Below are 22,100 nucleotides of genomic sequence, written 5' to 3' on the forward strand. Positions count from 1 at the left end.
CTCCACATCTTACCTCAATACCAGTGCTGCTTACGGTAGCGGTAAGCTGGCAAAATGTGCTCATGCGCGATTTCTCCATACGAATCAATGGGGCAGAGCCGGCTGAAAAAAACCCTAACACCTGCAAAAAAGCAGCATTCAGCTCCTAACACAGCCCCATTGATTCCTATGGGGAAACACATTTATGTCTACACCTAACACCCTAACATGAACCCCGAGTCTAAACACCCCTAATCTTACACTTATTAACCCCTAATCCGCCGCCCCTGACATCGCCGCCACCTGCTTTATATTATTAACCCCTAATCTGCCGCTCCGGACACCGCCGCCACCTACATTATACTTATGAACCCTTAATCTGCTACCCCCAACATCGCCGAACCCTACATTATATTTATTAACCCCTAATCTGCTACCCCCAATGTCGCCGACACCTACCTACAATTATTAACCCCTAATCTGCCGCCCCCAACGTCGCCGCCACTATAATAAAGTTATTAACCCCTAAATCTAAATCTAACCCTAACACCCCCCTACTTAAATATAATTTAAATACATTTAAATAAATATTCATATCATTAAATAAATTATTCCCTTTTTAAACTAAATACTTACCTATAAATAAATCCTAAGCTAGCTACAATATAACTAATAGTTACATTGTATCTAGCTTAGGGTTTATTTTTATTTTACAGGCAACTTTGTATTTATTTTAACTAGGTACAATAGTTATTAAATAGTTATTAACTATTTAATAACTTCCAAGTTAAAATAAATACAAATATACCTGTAAAATAAAACCTAACCTAAGCTAAAATTACACCTAACACTACACTATAATTAAATAAATTACCTAAATTAACTACAATTAATTACAATTAAATTAAATAAACTAAAGTATGAAGAAAAAAAAACACTAAATTACAGAAAATAATAAAATAATTACATTTTTTTAAAACTAATAACACCTAATCTAATCCCCCTAATAAAATAAAAAAGCCCCCCAAAGTAAAAAAAATCCCTACCCTATACTAAATTACAAATAGCCCTTAAAAGGGATTTTTGCGGGCATTGCCCCAAAGTAATCAGCTCTTTTACCTGTAAAAAAAGTATAATGCCCCCCCCAACATTACAACCCACCACCCACACACCCAACCCTACTCTAAAACCCACCCAATCCCCCCTTAATAAAACCTTACACTACCCCTTGAAGATCACCCTACCTTGAGACGTCTTCACCCAAACGGGCAGAAGTGGTCCTCAAGACGGTCCGAAGTCTTCATCCTCCGGGCAGAAGAGGTCCTCCAGACGGCCAGAAGTCTTCATCCAGGCGGCATCTTCTATCTTCATCCATCCGGAGCGGGTTCAGCTTCAAGACATCCGACGTGGAGCATCCTCTTCGCTCGATGGCGACTGGAACTATGACGGGTCCTTTAAATTACGTTATCCAAGATGGCGTCCCTTCAATTCCGATTGGCTGAATTCCATCAGCCAATCGGAATTAAGGTAGAAAAAATCCTATTGGCTGATCCAATCAGCCAATAGGATTGAAGTTCAATCATATTGGCTGATTAGAACAGCCAATAGGATTGAGCTTGCATACTATTAGCTGATTGGAACAGCCAATAGAATGCGAGCTCAATCCTATTGGCTGATTGGATCAGCCAATAGGATTTTTTCTACTTTAATTCTGATTGGCTGATAGAATTCTATCAGCCAATCGGAATTGAAGGGACGCTATCTTGGATGACGTGATTTAAAGAACCCGTCATTGTTCCAGTCGCTGTCGAACGAAGAGGATGCTCTGCATCGGATGTCTTGAAGATGGACCCGCTCCGGATGGATGAAGATAGAAGATGCCGCCTGGATGAAGACTTCTGGCCGTCTGGAGGATCACTTCTGCCCGGATAGGATGAAGACTTGGGACCGTCTGGAGCACCACTTCTGCCCGGTTGGGTGAAGACGTCTCAAGGTAGGGTGATTTTCATGGGGGTAGCGTTAGGTTTTATTAAGGGGGGATTGGGTGGGTTTTAGAGTAGGGTTGGGTGTGTGGGTGGTAAGTTGTAATGTTGGGGGGTATTGTATTTTTTTTTACAGGTAAAAGAGCTGATTACTTTGGGGCAATGCCCGGCAAAAAGCCCTTTTAAGGGCTATTTGTAATTTAGTGTAGGGTAGGGCTTTTTTTATTTTGGGGGCTTTTTTATTTTATTAGGGGGAATAGATTAGGTGTTATTAGTTTAAACAAATTGTAATTATTTTATTATTTTCTGTAATTTAGAGTTTTTTTTTTTTAGTAATTTAGTTTACTTAATTTAATTGTAATTAATTGCAGTTAATTTAGGTAATTTATTTAATTATAGTGTAGTGTTAGGTGTAATTGTAGCTTAGGTTTTATTTTACAGGTAAATTTGTATTTATTTTAACTAGGAAGTTATTAAATAGTTAATAACTATTTAATAACTATTGCACCTAGTTAAAATAAATACAAACTTGCCTGTAAAATAAAAATAAACCCTAAGCTAGATACAATGTAACTATGAGTTATATTGTAGCTAGCTTAGGGTTTATTTTATAGGTAAGTACTTAGTTTAAAAAAGGAATAATTTATTTAATGATAGGAATATTTATTTAGATGTATTTAAATTATATTTAAGTTAGGGGGTGTTAGGGTTAGACAGATTTAGGGGTTAATAACTTTATTATAGTGGAAGCGACGTTGGGGGCGGCAGATTAGGGATTAATAATTGTAGGTAGGTGTTGGCGATGTTAGGGATGGCAGATTAGGGGTTAATCAAATTTAACTAGTGTTTGCGAGGCGGGAGTGTGGCGGTTTAGGGGTTAATATATTTATTAAAGTGGCGGCAATGTCCGGTCAGCAGATTAGGGGTTAAAAATGTTATTTAAGTGTTTGCGATGTGGGGGGGGGCTCGGTTTATGGGTTAATAGGTAGTTTATGGGTGTTAGTGTACTTTTTAGCACTTTAGCTAAGAGTTTTATGTTACGGCGTTAGTCCATAAAACTCTTAACTACTGACTTTTAAATGCGGTAGGAGTCTTGACAGGAGAGGCTGTACCGCTCACTTTTTCCAAGACTCGTAATACCGGCGTTAGGAAAATCCCGTTGAAAAGATAGGATACGCAATTTACGTAAATGGATTAGCGGTATGCTCGAGTCACGGAAAAAAGTGAGCGGTACACCTGTACCTGCCAGACTCGTAATACCAGCGGGTGTTAAAAAGCAGCGTTGGGACCTCTCAACGCTGCTTTTTAAGGCTATCTCAAGACTCGTAATCTAGGCGATGGTTTCTTAGTAAAAAACATGCAGTTCAATTTTTGGTGTAATGGTGCGTAAGGGTAGTGAACCAAGTATCAGCAAATGTAGTACAATAACTCCTTTCATTAAAGATTTATATTTGGAATAAATCTTCAAGATATATAGTGCACATTAACCATAAGCAAAAAAGGCAAGTGGATAGTAGGACACATGTATATAGTTGTTCTTTCCTCATGTACATATCAACAAACATAGGAGGTTAGTAATCCATATGTTGCAAGAGAAAAAAAATGAAAATTGTCAATAAAGAGCCACATGGTCATTCTCAAGCCCCTGTAACCGTCACTCTATACAGGCAGTTACTTTGGAGCTCACTGTCAGGAAACTTACCGGGTTCTGGGGACTCGGTCTTGACGGGCAGCGAGATTGCTGTGCTCTATCTTGGCGTCAATCCACGTGGGACACCAAGACTTGCCAACTACAGCTGCAGCTGCCATCTCCTAAGCGTGCGCAGACGCATGTCACTGATATTTAAAGGGCCAAAGCCCTGATTACAGGAACTTCCACCTGGAGGACTCAGATGTGGGAGTCCCTATAAAAACCCAGTTAAACTTTCATTCTGCCCATTCAGTGTTTCCCTTTCTGGCTCCTGAGACCAAGCATCTCTGATGTGATACCTGTGTATGCTTAACTTGCTCCTGAAGCCAAGCATCTTTGCTGTGATACCTGTGTATGCTTACCTTGCTCCTGAAGCCAAGCATCTCTGCTGTTATACCTGTGTATGCTTACTTTGCTCCTGAAGCCACGCATCTGTGTTGTGATACCTGTGTATGCTTACATTGCTCCTGAAGCCTTGCATCTCTGCTGTGATACCTGTGTATGCTTACATTGCTCCTGAAGCCAAGCCTCTCTGCTGTGATACCTGTGTATGCTTACCTAGCTCCTGAAGCCAAGCATCTCTGCTGTGATACCTGTGTATGCTTACATTGCTCCTGAAGCCTTGCATCTCTGCTGTGATACCTGTGTATGCTTACATTGCTCCTGAAGCCTTGCATCTCTGCTGTGATACCTGTGTATGCTTCCATTGCACCTGAAGCCAAGCCTCTCTGCTGTGATACCTGTGTATGCTTATCTTGCTCCTGATGCCAAGCATCTCTGCTGTGATACCTGTGTATGCTTACATTGCTCCTGAAGCCTTGCATCTCTGCTGTGATACCTGTGTATGCTTACATTGCTCCTGAAGCCTTGCATCTCTGCTGTGATACCTGTGTATGCCTACCATGCTCCTGAAGCCACGCATCTCTGCTGTGATACCTGTGTATGCTTACCTTGCTCCTGAAGCCAAGCATCTCTGCTGTGATACCTGTGTATGCTTATCTTGCTCCTGAAGCCAAGCATCTCTGCTATGACACCTGTGTATGCTTACCTTGCTACTGAAGCCAAGCATTTCTGCTGTGATACCTGTGTATGCTTACCTTGCTACTGAAGCCAAGCATCTCTGCTGTGATACCTATGTATGCCTATCTTGCTCCTGATGCCAAGCATTTCTGCTGTGATACCTGTGTATGCTTACCTAGCTCCTAAAGCCAAGCATCTCTGCTGTGATACCTGTGTATGCTTACATTGCTCCTGAAGCCAAGCATCTCTGCTGTGATACCTGTGTATGCTTACATTGCTCCTGAAGCCTTGCATCTCTGCTGTGATACCTGTGTATGCTTACATTGCTCCTGAAGCCAAGCCTCTCTGCTGTGATACCTGTGTATGCTTACCTAGCTCCTGAAGCCAAGCATCTCTGCTGTGATAACTGTGTATGCTTACATTGCTCCTGAAGCCTTGCATCTCTGCTGTGATACCTGTGTATGCTTACATTGCTCCTGAAGCCAAGCCTCTCTGCTGTGATACCTGTGTATGCTTACCTTGCTCCTGAAGCCAAGCATCTCTGCTGTGATACCTGTGTATGCTTATCTTGCTCCTGAAGCCAAGCATCTCTGCTGTGATACCTGTGTATGCTTACCTTGCTACTGAAGCCAAGCATCTCTGCTGTGATACCTGTGTATGCCTATCTTGCTCCTGATGCCAAGCATTTCTGCTGTGATACCTGTGTATGCTTACCTAGCTCCTAAAGCCAAGCATCTCTGCTGTGATACCTGTGTATGCTTACCTTGCTCCTGAAGCCACGCATCTCTGCTGTGATACCTGTGTATGCTTACCTAGCTCCTAAAGCCAAGCATCTCTGCTGTGATACCTGTGTATGCTTATCTTGCTCCTGAAGCCAAGCATCTCTGCTGTGATACCTGTGTATGCCTACCATGCTCCTGAAGCCACGCATCTCTGCTGTGATACCTGTGTATGCTTACCTTGCTCCTGAAGCCAAGCATCTCTGCTGTGATACCTGTGTATGCCTACCATGCTCCTGAAGCCACGCATCTCTGCTGTGATACCTGTGTATGCCTATCTTGCTCCTGATGCCAAGCATTTCTGCTGTGAAACCTGTGTATGCTTACCTAGCTCCTAAAGCCAAGCATCTCTGCTGTGATACCTGTGTATGCTTATCTTGCTTCTGAAGCCAAGCATCTCTGCTGTGATACCTGTGTATGCTTATCTTGCTCCTGAAGCCAAGCATCTCTGCTGTGATACCTGTGTATGCTTACCTAGCTCCTGAAGCCAAGCATCTCTGCTGTGATACCTGTGTATGCTTACATTGCTCCTGAAGCCTTGCATCTCTGCTGTGATACCTGTGTATGCTTACATTGCTCCTGAAGCCTTGCATCTCTTCTGTGATACCTGTGTATGCTTACATTGCTCCTGAAGCCAAGCCTCTCTGCTGTGATACCTGTGTATGCTTACATTGCTCCTGAAGCCTTGCATCTCTGCTGTGATACCTGTGTATGCTTACCTTGCTCCTGAAGCCAAGCATCTCTGCTGTGATACCTGTGTATGCTTATCTTGCTCCTGAAGCCAAGCATCTCTGCTGTGATACCTGTGTATGCTTACCTTGCTACTGAAGCCAAGCATTTATGCTGTGATACCTGTGTATGCTTACCTTGCTACTGAAGCCAAGCATTTCTGCTGTGATACCTGTGTATGCTTACCTTGCTACTGAAGCCAAGCATCTCTGCTGTGATACCTGTGTATGCCTATCTTGCTCCTGATGCCAAGCATTTCTGCTGTGATACCTGTGTATGCTTACCTTGCTCCTGAAGCCAAGCATCTCTGCTGTGATACCTGTGTATGCTTATCTTGCTCCTGAAGCCAAGCATCTCTGCTGTGATACCTGTGTATTCTTACCTAGCTCCTGAAGCCAAGCATCTCTGCTGTGATACCTGTGTATGCTTACATTGCTCCTGAAGCCTTGCATCTCTGCTGTGATACCTGTGTATGCTTACATTTCTCCTGAAGCCAAGCCTCTCTGCTGTGATACCTGTGTATGCTTACCTTGCTCCTGAAGCCAAGCATCTCTGCTGTGATACCTGTGTATGCTTATCTTGCTCCTGAAGCCAAGCATCTCTGCTGTGATACCTGTGTATGCTTACCTTGCTACTGAAGCCAAGCATTTCTGCTGTGATACCTGTGTATGCTTACCTTGCTACTGAAGCCAAGCATCTCTGCTGTGATACCTGTGTATGCCTATCTTGCTCCTGATGCCAAGCATTTCTGCTGTGATACCTGTGTATGCTTACCTAGCTCCTAAAGCCAAGCATCTCTGCTGTGATACCTGTGTATGCTTACCTTGCTACTGAAGCCAAGCATCTCTGCTGTGATACCTGTGTATGCCTATCTTGCTCCTGATGCCAAGCATTTCTGCTGTGATACCTGTGTATGCTTACCTTGCTACTGAAGCCAAGCATTTCTGCTGTGATACCTGTGTATGCTTACCTTGCTACTGAAGCCAAGCATCTCTGCTGTGATACCTGTGTATGCTTACATTTCTCCTGAAGCCAAGCCTCTCTGCTGTGATACCTGTGTATGCTTACCTTGCTCCTGAAGCCAAGCATCTCTGCTGTGATACCTGTGTATGCTTATCTTGCTCCTGAAGCCAAGCATCTCTGCTGTGATACCTGTGTATGCTTACCTTGCTACTGAAGCCAAGCATTTCTGCTGTGATACCTGTGTATGCTTACCTTGCTACTGAAGCCAAGCATCTCTGCTGTGATACCTGTGTATGCCTATCTTGCTCCTGATGCCAAGCATTTCTGCTGTGATACCTGTGTATGCTTACCTAGCTCCTAAAGCCAAGCATCTCTGCTGTGATACCTGTGTATGCTTACATTGCTCCTGAAGCCAAGCATCTCTGCTGTGATACCTGTGTATGCTTACATTGCTCCTGAAGCCTTGCATCTCTGCTGTGATACCTGTGTATGCTTACATTGCTCCTGAAGCCAAGCCTCTCTGCTGTGATACCTGTGTATGCTTACCTAGCTCCTGAAGCCAAGCATCTCTGCTGTGATAACTGTGTATGCTTACATTGCTCCTGAAGCCTTGCATCTCTGCTGTGATACCTGTGTATGCTTACATTGCTCCTGAAGCCAAGCCTCTCTGCTGTGATACCTGTGTATGCTTACCTTGCTCCTGAAGCCAAGCATCAATGCTGTGATACCTGTGTATGCTTACCTTGCTCCTGAAGCCAAGCATCAATGCTGTGATACCTGTGTATGCCTACCATGCTCCTGAAGCCACGCATCTCTGCTGTGATACCTGTGTATGCTTACCTTGCTCCTGAAGCCAAGCATTTCTGCTGTGATACCTGTGTATGCTTACCTTGCTACTGAAGCCAAGCATCTCTGCTGTGATACCTGTGTATGCCTATCTTGCTCCTGATGCCAAGCATTTCTGCTGTGATACCTGTGTATGCTTACCTAGCTCCTAAAGCCAAGCATCTTTGCTGTGATACCTGTGTATGCCTACCATGCTCCTGAAGCCACGCATCTCTGCTGTGATACCTGTGTATGCCTATCTTGCTCCTGATGCCAAGCATTTCTGCTGTGAAACCTGTGTATGCTTATCTAGCTCCTAAAGCCAAGCATCTCTGCTGTGATACCTGTGTATGCTTACCTTGCTTCTGAAGCCAAGCATCTCTGCTGTGATACCTGTGTATGCTTATCTTGCTTCTGTAGCCAAGCATCTCTGCTGTGATACCTGTGTATGCTTATCTTGCTCCTGAAGCCAAGCATCTCTGCTGTGATACCTGTGTATGCTTACATTGCTCCTGAAGCCAAGCATCTCTGCTGTGATACCTGTGTATGCTTACCTTGCCACTGAAGCCAAGCATCTCTGCTGTGATACCTGTGTATGCCTATCTTGCTCCTGATGCCAAGCATTTCTGCTGTGATACCTGTGTATGCTTACCTAGCTCCTAAAGCCAAGCATCTTTGCTGTGATACCTGTGTATGCCTACCATGCTCCTGAAGCCACGCATCTCTGCTGTGATACCTGTGTATGCCTATCTTGCTCCTGATGCCAAGCATTTCTGCTGTGAAACCTGTGTATGCTTACCTAGCTCCTAAAGCCAAGCATCTCTGCTGTGATACCTGTGTATGCTTATCTTGCTCCTGAAGCCAAGCATCTCTGCTGTGATACCTGTGTATGCTTACCTAGCTCCTAAAGCCAAGCATCTTTGCTGTGATACCTGTGTATGCCTACCATGCTCCTGAAGCCAAGCATCTCTGCTGTGATACCTGTGTATGCTTATCTTGCTTCTGAAGCCAAGCATCTCTGCTGTGATACCTGTGTATGCTTATCTTGATCCTGAAGCCAAGCATCTCTGCTGTGATACCTGTGTATGCTTACCTAGCTCCTGAAGCCAAGCATCTCTGCTGTGATACCTGTGTATGCTTACATTGCTCCTGAAGCCTTGCATCTCTGCTGTGATACCTGTGTATGCTTACATTGCTCCTGAAGCCTTGCATCTCTGCTGTGATACCTGTGTATGCTTACATTGCTCCTGAAGCCAAGCCTCTCTGCTGTGATACCTGTGTATACTTACCTAGCTCCTGAAGCCAAGCCTCTCTGCTGTGATACCTGTGTATGCTTACCTTGCTCCTGAAGCCAAGCATCTCTGCTGTGATACCTGTGTATGCTTATCTTGCTCCTGAAGCTAAGCATCTCTGCTGTGATACCTGTGTATGCTTACCTTGCTACTGAAGCCAAGCATCTCTGCTGTGATACCTGTGTATGCCTATCTTGCTCCTGATGCCAAGCATTTCTGCTGTGATACCTGTGTATGCTTACCTAGCTCCTAAAGCCAAGCATCTCTGCTGTGATACCTGTGTATGCTTACATTGCTCCTGAAGCCAAGCATCTCTGCTGTGATACCTGTGTATGCTTACATTGCTCCTGAAGCCTTGCATCTCTGCTGTGATACCTGTGTATGCTTACATTGCTCCTGAACCCCAGCCTCTCTGCTGTGATACCTGTGTATGCTTACCTAGCTCCTGAAGCCAAGCATCTCTGCTGTGATAACTGTGTATGCTTACATTGCTCCTGAAGCCTTGCATCTCTGCTGTGATACCTGTGTATGCTTACATTGCTCCTGAACCCCAGCCTCTCTGCTGTGATACCTGTGTATGCTTACCTAGCTCCTGAAGCCAAGCATCTCTGCTGTGATAACTGTGTATGCTTACATTGCTCCTGAAGCCAAGCCTCTCTGCTGTGATACCTGTGTATGCTTACATTGCTCCTGAAGCCAAGCCTCTCTGCTGTGATACCTGTGTATGCTTATCTTGCTACTGAAGCCAAGCATTTCTGCTGTGATACCTGTGTATGCTTACCTTGCTACTGAAGCCAAGCATCTCTGTTGTGATACCTGTGTATGCCTATCTTGCTCCTGATGCCAAGCATTTCTGCTGTGATACCTGTGTATGCTTACCTAGCTCCTAAAGCCAAGCATCTCTGCTGTGATACCTGTGTATGCTTACCTTGCTCCTGAAGCCACGCATCTCTGCTGTGATACCTGTGTATGCCTACCATGCTCCTGAAGCCACGCATCTCTGCTGTGATACCTGTGTATGCTTACCTTGCTCCTGAAGCCAAGCATCTCTGCTGTGATACCTGTGTATGCCTACCATGCTCCTGAAGCCACGCATCTCTGCTGTGATACCTGTGTATGCCTGTCTTGCTCCTGATGCCAAGCATTTCTGCTGTGAAACCTGTGTATGCTTACCTAGCTCCTAAAGCCAAGCATCTCTGCTGTGATACCTGTGTATGCTTATCTTGCTTCTGTAGCCAAGCATCTCTGCTGTGATACCTGTGTATGCTTATCTTGCTCCTGAAGCCAAGCATCTCTGCTGTGATACCTGTGTATGCTTACCTAGCTCCTGAAGCCAAGCATCTCTGCTGTGATACCTGTGTATGCTTACTTTGCTACTGAAGCCAAGCATTTCTGCTGTGATACCTGTGTATGCTTACCTTGCTACTGAAGCCAAGCATCTCTGCTGTGATACCTGTGTATGCCTATCTTGCTCCTGATGCCAAGCATTTCTGCTGTGATACCTGTGTATGCTTACCTAGCTCCTAAAGCCAAGCATTTCTGCTGTGATACCTGTGTATGTTTACCTTGCTCCTGAAGCCAAGCATCTCTGCTGTGATACCTGTGTATGCTTACCTATCTCCTAAAGCCAAGCATCTTTGCTGTGATACCTGTGTATGCTTATCTTGCTCCTGAAGCCAAGCATCTCTGCTGTGATACCTGTGTATGCCTACCATGCTCCTGAAGCCACGCATCTCTATTGTAATACCTGTGTATGCTTACTTTGCTCCTGAAGCCAAGCATCTCTGCTGTGATACCTGTGTATGCCTACCATGCTCCTGAAGCCACGCATCTCTGCTGTGATACCTGTGTATGCCTATCTTGCTCCTGATGCCAAGCATTTCTGCTGTGAAACCTGTGTATGCTTACCTAGCTCCTAAAGCCAAACATCTCTGCTATGATACCTGTGTATGCTTATCTTTCTCCTGAAGCCAAGCATCTCTGCTGTGATACCTGTGTATGATTACCTTGCTCCTGAAGCCAAGCATCTCTGCTGTGATACCTGTGTATGCCTACCATGCTTCTGAAGCCACGCATCTCTGTTGTGATACCTGTGTATGCCTACCTTGCTCCTGAACCCAAGCATCTCTGCTGTGATACCTGTGTATGCTTACCTAGCTCCTAAAGCCAAGCATCTCTGCTGTGATACCTGTGTATGTTTACCTAGCTCCTAAAGCCAAGCATCTCTGCTGTGATACCTGTGTATGCCTACCATGCTCCTGAAGCCACGCATCTCTGTTGTGATACCTGTGTATGCCTATCTTGCTCCTGATGCCAAGCATTTCTGCTGTGATACCTGTGTATGCTTATCTTGCTCCTGAAGCCAATCATCTCTGCCGTTATTCCTGTATACATCTATCTGCATCCTGAAAGCCAAACCCTCACAACAGTACCCGCTGGGTAGTCTGTGCTTGTTGAGAGACTTGTGCCTATTATACTTTGGGTATTCTATTTCCTTTTCCCTTTCAGCAGAATATTGTTGTTTAAAATTTTGCTTCAGTAAAGTATTCACAAGAAAATACTTTCTTTGTCCTGTGTCTCTATTCCTGCATACTGAGTTCCTCACACCTCCCTTCTCCCTCACACTCACATCATAAGCAATATAGACCTAATTAGTGTCTATACATATATGGCGGTATTACTTGGTAAAAGTGAGGACAGCACACATTAATATTCATCATTCCTTATGTAATTTTACTCACAGTATACTATGCACCACCGTGTTAGCCACAAACTCAATACTTTCTCCTCCAAAACTGTTCAGCCAATACTTAGCTGCGCAGTAGAAAGTACTTAGCTATGCAGTAGAGCCCTGCCACCATGCTGCTATGTCACAGCCTTAAAGTCAGACTGTGCGCTGCTATAGAAGTGTGATCTGTCCGAAGGAGACACGACTGCTCTGAAATTTAGTGCGCAGTGAAAGCTCCACTGCCGCAAAATTCCTTGATTTGATCTGCTTGAGTTTTTGGAGTTATTATTGAGGGGTAATTGCACTTCTCCGAGTTTACAGAGCCTCAGGAAGACAGGTCCATCATGAAGCACCTTTAGGCTACACCCCCTGTCTTTAATTTTATGTGGCAGATGATGAGTTTTCTTCTTAAGGCCCTCCCATAAAAAATCTAACAAGAAATGTAGAAGTTTCACAAACTTTAGTTGCTTTAGGACTTTTTATATACCATTTATTCTTGCACAATCTTGTGAACTTTCAGCTGACATATGTTCAATATGTGTAACCAAAGTTTTCCAATTCTGCTGTAAAGCACGTAAAGCATCGACTTTGCTGCATAGCCAGGGAACTGTGTAAACATCTATACGCTTTAGAATATCTTTGCTCAAATCTTTTGCAGCTTCTTGCACCTGTTTTGCAGGTGTTTAGCTGAGCCATGGTAATATTTAAAAACTCTCTGGAAAACTTTGTTAAATGTTTGTAAAAAAGGTACTTCTTTGCAGAAATCCAAAATAGCGAGCTGCAAACTACGAGTCACACAGTGGATACAGTACTAATGATCTTTGGGCAGATATGAATGACTTATGGCCTACCATGCTTGCAGCACCATCTGTTCCTAAGCCAGCAATCCAGGATGTACAAAATGCATTGCATCCAAAAATGCAGTCAGTCCTTTGAAATAATCTAAGGCTGCAGCACTTTCAATTGTGCTCAAAACAATCTTCTTGTATTTCTCCTTAAAAAATGTAATGAACATAAATATTTGCATGTTCTGTGGAGGTGGGGTTTGTAGACCCAGCCATCAACCATAATGCCTATGAACGTTGTTTTTTTAACATTGGTCAAAAGATCTTTCCTTATTATTTTTGCAATGAAATGAATAAATTGTTTACAGTACACATCATTTCCATACTTGTGGAGAATTGGAATTTCAAGTTTAGCTGCCAAGAATAGTAAATCAGGGAAATCTCTAAATGACTTTTCAAATGTGGCTGCATAATAAGCAATGTTAAAAATATATGTTATGTGTTTGAACATAGTTAAATCCATTTTCTTCACACACAGGCACTGTGAGACGTTGCTCAGGTGCTGTTTTAACCTTACATTTAGCAACATTATCTTTGTGCTTCTGAATTTTTTTCATGCCATATCAAGGTTTTCCTTTTAAAAGGAGGCTTAAAACCATCTTTCCATTTTGGATCTCAACTACAAACTACAGTCTGTGCAAGTTATTATATCTGTGTCCTTTGAATAACCAAGCCAAGAAAATTGTTGTTGCCAATGTGGATTAAAATAGCGTTTCTTTGGATTTGTGCCAACTTCACTATCACTTTTAACTGCTTGTGCAGGCAAGTTAGTTTGCACATTTAAAAAAGCATGTCACGTTGGAAACAGTGCTTGTGCTCATACTTTGCGTTGTTCTTACTGCAACTCTTCACAAGACATTAAGGCCTAGATTACAAGTGGCGTGCAAACAATTGCGCTAGGGTTCTCATGGTCGTTTGTGCGCTTGTTAAATTGAACTGAAATTACAAGTCAAGCGCAATTTACACTAGAATCAATACCGCAATTTCAAAGCTGTGGTTAACTTGCAAAAATAAAAAGTGTCACAAAACACATCTAAAATATATCACAAAGTGCACTTACACTTACAATAAAACTCTAATAAAGAGTATAAAATATAAATATTGCAAACAAAAGTTATGTAAGATAAGATATGAAATCTCGGATGTTAGAGAAAAAAAATCTTGTAAAGACCTTTAACATTGAGATACATACATATACATGTCTAATGATGTATATATATATATATATATATATATATATATATATATATATATATATATATATATATACATATACACGCACACATTTGTGCTCATAAGTTTACATACCCTGCAGAATTTATGATTTCTTGGCCATTTTTCAGAGAATATGAATGATAACACAAAAACTTTTCTTTCACTCATGGTTAGTGTTTGGCTGAAGCCATTTATTATCAATCAACGGTGTTTACACTTTTTAAATCATAATCACATCAGAAACTACCCAAATAACACTGATCTAAAGTTTACATACCCCAATTCTTATTACCATGTATTGCCCCCTTTAACATCAATGACAGCTTGAAGTCTTTTGTGGTATTTGTGGATGAAGCTCTTTATCTTCTCAGATGGTAAAGCTGCCCATTCTTCCTGGCAAAAAGCCTCCAGTTCCTGTAAATTCTTGGGCTGTCTTGCATGAACTGCACGTTTGAGAACTCCCCAGAGTGGCTCAATGAAATTTAGGAAAAGCAGGCAGGTGACAGCAGATAAAATATTAATTTATTAAGGAGGTAAAAAAGGCAACGTTTCGGGATTAGTCTCCCTTATTCATGCCATACCTGATACAAACTAACAAGTGACTTATATACATGTATACCACTAGGTGGCGCTCAAGTGTGTAACTCTTTCTTATCAAACACTTTAACTTACTCATAACTAAACTTTAATTTATACATTTCCTATTCTGTATACATAACAGTGTATCCATGATTAGTAAAGTTACTAATTTCTTATCAAACCTTCACAACAATTATAATTTACATCTCATCAATAATAATCATAGAAATACTGTGAGGTCCCAGTCTCTATTTAAACCTTTAGGCTCCAGACTCCCTAATTCATATATCCAGTATGCTTCTTTTTGTTTTAATAGAATTTCTCTATCCCCCCCTCTACGTGGAATATCAACTTTGTCAATTATTTGAAATTTCAATTGACTTATGGAGTGGTTTGCTTTTATAAAATGGGCAGCTAGAGGGGCTTTCACATTACCAGTTCTAATATTGCTAATATTAGCGGATCTGGTAGACTCCCCTATATAGACCCCCCCACATGGACATTTAATCAATCTGATTAAATGTCCATGTGGGGGGGTCTATATAGGGGAGTCTACCAGATCCGCTAAGGAAAGAATAATTGAACATAAGAGCAATATTAGAACTGGTAATGTGAAAGCCCAGTTCTGACCAAATTTCCTGTGCTTTTGTAGCTCACACATCCCTAAAACATCAGTGATCCACCTCCGTGTTTCACAGTAGGAATGGTGTACCTTTCATCATAGGCCTTGTTGACTCCTCTCCAAATGTAGCGTTTATGGTTGTGGCCAAAGAGCTCAATTTTGGTCTCATCACTCCAAATGACTTTGTGCCAGAAGGTTTGAGGCTTGTCTCTGTGCTGTTTGACGTATTGTAAGTGGGATACTTTGTGGCATTTGCGTAGTAATGGCTTTCTTCTGGCGACTTGACCATTCAGCCCATCTTTCTTCAAGTGCCTCCTTATTGTGCATTTTGAAACAGCCACACCACATGTTTTCAGAGAGTCCTGTATTTCACCTGAAGTAATTTGTGGGTTTTTCTTTGCATTCTGAACAATTTTCCTGGATGTTGTGGCTGAGAATTTAGTTGGTCTACCTAACCGTAATTTGGTTTAAACAGAACCCCTCATTTTCCACTTCTTGATTAGAGTTTGAACACTGCGAATTAGCATTCTCAATTCCTTGGATATCTTTTTATACTATTTCTGTTTCCTGTTTTATACAGTTCAACTACCTTTTCTCGCAGATCCTTTGACAATTCTTTTGCTTTCCCCATGACTCAGAATCCAGAAACATCAGTGCAGCACTGGATGAAAGATGCAAGGGTCTGTCAGGAGTCCAGAAACTCATTGACACACACACTAATTACAAGCAAACAGATCACAGGTGAGGATGGTTACCTTTAATAGCCATTCAACCCCATTTGTGTCAACTTGTGTGCATGTTATCAGGCCAAAATCACCAGGGTATGTAAACTTTTGATCAGGGTAGTTCCTGTTGTCATTATGATTTAAAAAGAGTAAACACAGTTGATTGATAATAAATGGCTTCAGCCAAACACTAACCATGAGTGAAAGAAAAGTTTTTGTATTATCATTCATATTCTCTGAAAAATGTCCAAGAAATCATAAATTCTGCCAGGGTATGTAAACTTATGAGCACAACTGTATATATTTATACATATGTCTATATATATGTACATATGTATTTACAGACATATATACACTTATAAACACATAAATATATATGTACACAAATGTAGACATTATTAAATAAGTGTATTAGAGCCTTTTGCCATTAAGTAGATAAAAACATGTAAAAACATATTTATGCAATATTCATATTTAATAAAGGTATTTACTGTAAATATTTCACATTGCAATGTTCTGTACATAGCAAAATGTGTTCTTTGTATTTTAAAGTAGATATTAATCTATATCTATCTATATATATATATATATATATATATATATATATATATATATATATATATATATATATATATATATATATATATATATACTGTATATATATATACAGGGAGTGCAGAATTATTAGGCAAGCTTTATTTTTGAGGATTAATTTTATTATTGAACAACAACCATGTTCTCAATGAACCCAAAATACTCATTAATATCAGAGCTAAATAGTTTTGGAAGTAGTTTTTAGTTTGTTTTTAGTTATAGCTATTTTAGGGGGATATCTGTGTGTGCAGGTGACTATTACTGTGCATAATTATTAGGCAACTTAACAAAAAACAAATATATACCCATTTCAATTATTTATTTTTACCAGTGAAACCAATATAACATCTCAACATTCACAAATATACATTTCTGACATTCAAAAACAAAACAAAAACAAATCAGTGACCAATATAGCCACCTTTCTTTGCAAGGACACTCAAAAGCCTGCCATCCATGGATTCTGTCAGTGTTTTGATCTGTTCACCATCAACATTTCATGCAGCAGCAACCACAGCCTCCCAGACACTGTTCAGAGAGGTGTACTGTTTTCCCTCCTTGTAAATCTCACATTTGATGATGGACCACAGGTTCTCAATGGGGTTCAGATCAGGTGAACAAGGAGGCCATGTCATTAGATTTTCTTCTTTTATACCCTTTCTTGCCAGCCACGCTGTGGAGTACTTGGACGCGTGTGATGGAGCATTGTCCTGCATGAAAATCATGTTTTTCTTGAAGGACGAAGACTTCTTCCTGTACCACTGCTTGAAGAAGGTGTCTTCCAGAAACTGGCAGTAGGACTGGGAGTTGAGCTTGACTCCATCCTCAACCCGAAAAGGCCCCACAAGCTCATCTTTGATGATACCAGCCCAAACCAGTACTCCACCTCCACCTTGCTGGCGTCTGAGTCGGACTGGAGCTCTCTGCCCTTTACCAATCCAGCCACGGGCCCATCCATCTGGCCCATCAAGACTCACTCTCATTTCATCAGTCCATAAAACCTTAGAAAAATCAGTCTTGAGATATTTCTTGGCCCAGTCTTGACGTTTCAGCTTGTATGTCTTGTTCAGTGGTGGTCGTCTTTCAGCCTTTCTTACCTTGGCCATGTCTCTGAGTATTGCACACCTTGTGCTTTTGGGCACTCCAGTTATGTTGCAGCTCTGAAATATGGCCAAACTGGTGGCAAGTGGCATCTTGGCAGCTGCACGCTTGACTTTTCTCAGTTCATGGGCAGTTATTTTGCGCCTTGGTTTTTCCACACGCTTCTTGCGACCCTGTTGACTATTTTGAATGAAACGCTTGATTGTTCGATGATCACGCTTCAGAAGTTTTGCAATTTTAAGAGTGCTGCATCCCTCTGCAAGATATCTCACTATTTTTGACTTTTCTGAGCCTGTCAAGTCCTTCTTTTGACCCATTTTGCCAAAGGAAAGGAAGTTGCCTAATAATTATGCACACCTGATATAGGGTGTTGATGTCATTAGACCACACCCCTTCTCATTACAGAGATGCACATCACCTAATATGCTTAATTGGTAGTAGGCTTTCGAGCCTATACAGCTTGGAGTAAGACAACATGCATAAAGAGGATGATGTGGTCAAAATACTCATTTGCCTAATAATTCTGCACTCCCTGTATATATATATATATATATATATATATATCTATATATATATATATATATATATATTCAATAAAGGTAAGAAAAAAGTCTGTAGCAACTCCTCTTCATATAAGCACAAGGACTCCAGATTAAAATATAGCAGAAAGTCTTTATTCAAAACAGTGTAGCATAAAACCAAAAAACGTGAGCACACAGCTCACACACAGGAAAAGATATCCAATGGTGCAAAGAACAACAGACATGTTTCGTGTAGGGCCTCCACACTTGTTCACTAGTATGCCTTAGAATATGCAGGTCAATTTTTGATACTCTTCAAGCTTTAAGCTTTAACATGTATTTATGTTTTCTTTGTGTATGTATCCTAGTGTCCGGTATGCTAATGGTTAATGGTACATTTGCTTGTTCACTTACACATTAGATAGCATTCCTTTTAACCAATAAGGATGGGTTTTTTTGCTTTTAAATTAAGCAGCACTGGTGCATTCCATCAGCTATGATTACGGTATTACACCGAAACATGTCAGCTGGAAGCACTATGTGCTGAGTGTTTCTACATCTGACCCCCATGGGTTTTTATCCACATATGGAATTTAATAAATTTATGGATTTTACTTTTTGACCTCTGATTCTCTTTTGTTTTTCTTATATATATATATATATATATATATATATATATATATATATATATATATATATATATATATATATACAAACTATATATATTCATGATACTATATAACTCTTTACTAGGCTCCAGCAACACAAAAAGTCAGTTTATATCATCTCTTTGTGGATTATGTGGGTAATCTGGTCTGGGTTATTAAGTATATTCACTGTCAGCACTTACAGCTTCTGTGTTTGGATGGATCATACTTGATATGTGTGGGTCTCCAGTTTTGAATTGCGGTTCTGAAATACAAACCCCTTTAAAGTAAACAATCCGCTCCCTGGGACAGCTGTATCCTTTGCCGTTATTTATGAACTTTTAAATGTCATGAAATAAAGATGGATTTTAAATGAAGATGTGCCGGCAATTCTACCTTTATATATAATCATGCCATTACACTTCAGTCCTCTAACTTTGGCCCTTCTGACTTTAATCATCTAGACCTATATTGGCCTGATGAAACAGCCTGTGAGCTGAGAAACGCATTGCCTGTTATTTTTAATAAACCATTTTTTATACAATTATCATCCCTGTTGTTCTGGTCGTTGGTTTTATAATACAATTTTTATTTTTTCACACTAATGGAGACCCCACTCCCCCCTCTTGGAGTATGTTGGGCTACCAGTCAGCTGGGCTACAAGTCTGTTCTATTAGCACCTGTCAGGACGCCTTCTTTGAGTATTTTGCTGGTGAACTTGCTATCACCCCTTATTCCAAATGTGCTAGGCCATTGGGCGTCCATTGTGTTTTGTTCATTATATTCCAGTTCACACGGAAGTGACCAATCCTTCTTGGAGATTGACCAGAGACCAGTCAGTTGGGAGGCTACAATATCCCAGTAGGCGTATATAGCACCTGGAAGTGCAGCCTATTTGTGAGTATTTCATCTTCACCTACACACTACCACCCACTGCTACCACTGTGCTAGGCCTTTGGGCGCCCCTGTCTTTTTTTTCAACATATAATATCACTTTATTGAACAAAGACTTTCCCTCTGGTATAGAGGTTTTTGTAGTTGAGGCACAAGGATCTACTGTCATTGACACTGTTTGTACACGTACAGTGTGTGGTGAAAAATGGTTTAAACATTTTGTTAAAGAGCTTGAACAAGGTAATAACATGAAAGTGTCTTGCACTCCTAGCAACAGAGCATTTAAATTTGGTGATGGTAAAATAGTTCACTCCATGAAAAGATTTAAGATTCCAGCAAGAACTGGGAAAACAAGGTGTCACATTGAAACTGAGGTAGTACCTGTTGAAATACCACTGCTACTGAGCAAGACTTCTTTAAAGAAAGCTGGTGCTGTGCTTGATCTAAAAAATGACCAGGCTGTCATGTTCAAAGAACCAGTTGCTCTTCAGCTAACTACTTTTGGATATTACTGTATTAACCTTTTAGACAAGGGAAGGGAATGTACTGAAATGCCAGCACACTATGACACCAGAATGTGAAATACTCACAATGACAACATATGGATAAAGAGGAAAAGCAGAAAGCACAGTTGAAACTCCATAGACAGTTTAACAATAATGAAGTCCGAGACATGGCTGAAAATTTTAACATTGAAGTTAAAATCACTGCTGCATATAGACCATGGAGCAACGGTCTTCTAGAATGGCATAATCGAATATTAAAGGGACAGTCTAGTCAAAATTAAACTTTCATGATTGCATGGAGTATGCAATTTTAAGCAACTTTCTAATTTACTCCTATTATCAATTTTTCTTCATTCTCTAGGTATGTTTATTTGAAAAAGCAAGAATGTAAGCTTAGGAGCCGGCCCATTCTTGATTCAGCACACTGGGTAGCACTTGCTTATTGGTGGCTATATTTAGACGCCAATCAGCAAGCGCTACACAGGTGCGGGACCAAAAAAATGTGCTCGGTACCATTGGATTGACTAAAATGCAAGTCTGTCTAAAGAACTGAGATAAGGAGTGCAGTCTGCAGAAGCTTAGAAACAAGGTAATCACAGAGGTAAAAAGTATATTAATATAACTGTGTTGGTTACACAAAACTGTGGAATGGGTAATAAAGGGATTATCTTTCTTTTTAAACAATAAAAGTTCTGAAGTGGGCTGACCATGTGTGATGCAGGATGGGTTGGCAGTTTGTTCAGTTAGTAATTTTTTTTCAGTGAATGTAAAATGGCAGCTGTCATTTAAGAAGCTCAATAAAGAAGGATTATCATTAAGCAGTTTGTTACAAGTTCTTTCTATAATAACGCTATTAACACCTAAACCGCCACACCCACACATCGCAAAGTAACCCACTACACTGCCAAACCCCCAAGCAAAGTAACCCACTATACAATTAACCTCTAAACCGCCACCCCCACCGCAAAGTAAACCACTACACTATTAACTCCTAAACTGCCACACCCTACATCGCACAGTAACCCACTACACTATTAACCCCAAAACTGCCAAACCCCCGCCGCAAAGTAACCCACTATACTATTAACCACTAAAACACCACACCCCCACCGCAAAGTAAGCCACTACACTATTAACCCCTAAACTGCCACACCCCCACATTGCAAAGTAACCCACTACACTATTAACCCCTAAACTGCCAAACCCCCTCGCAAAGTAACCCACTATACTATTACCCTCTAAAATGCCACACCCCCACTGCAAAGTAAGCCAGTACACTATTAACTCCTAAACCGCCACAACCCCACTGCAAAGTAAGCAACTACACTATTAACCCCTGGGTTACTAACTTGGCACATTTCAGATCCATAGGAGAGTGATATCTTTTAAGACCCACTGATGGCTAATGTAGGTATGTCCAAGGGACATATGGAACACTCCCACACCTCCTAAACTATAGGATACTCGATATCCCAAGCAGTAGCTGATTTTCACTTTGAGAATATACACTTCACAGCAAAGTTTTATCATGGACTGATTCTATTATACTAGCTTTCTTAATAATATACAATATACACAGAGACTTTTACATGGAGATATGATTAAAATAATCAATGCCTGTCTGTTTTAAGATTACCAAAAAATTACTAACCTTATCTGTAAAAAAAAAAAAAACTACTTGAAAAATAAAAAAAAAACTACCATTACTGAAAAAAATCTACCATTACAAAAAATAAACTACCATTACAGAAAACAACAATCAATTTACCAAAAATATAAAAAAAACTGTTTTGCCTATTCTGCATACATGACTAAGGGCCTGTTGTTGGCCTAAAACTTAGTAATTTCATCTGGACCTACAAAT

This window comes from Bombina bombina, chromosome 6 (assembly GCF_027579735.1).
Source record: "Bombina bombina isolate aBomBom1 chromosome 6, aBomBom1.pri, whole genome shotgun sequence".
In the NCBI taxonomy this organism is placed as follows: Eukaryota; Metazoa; Chordata; class Amphibia; order Anura; family Bombinatoridae; genus Bombina; species Bombina bombina.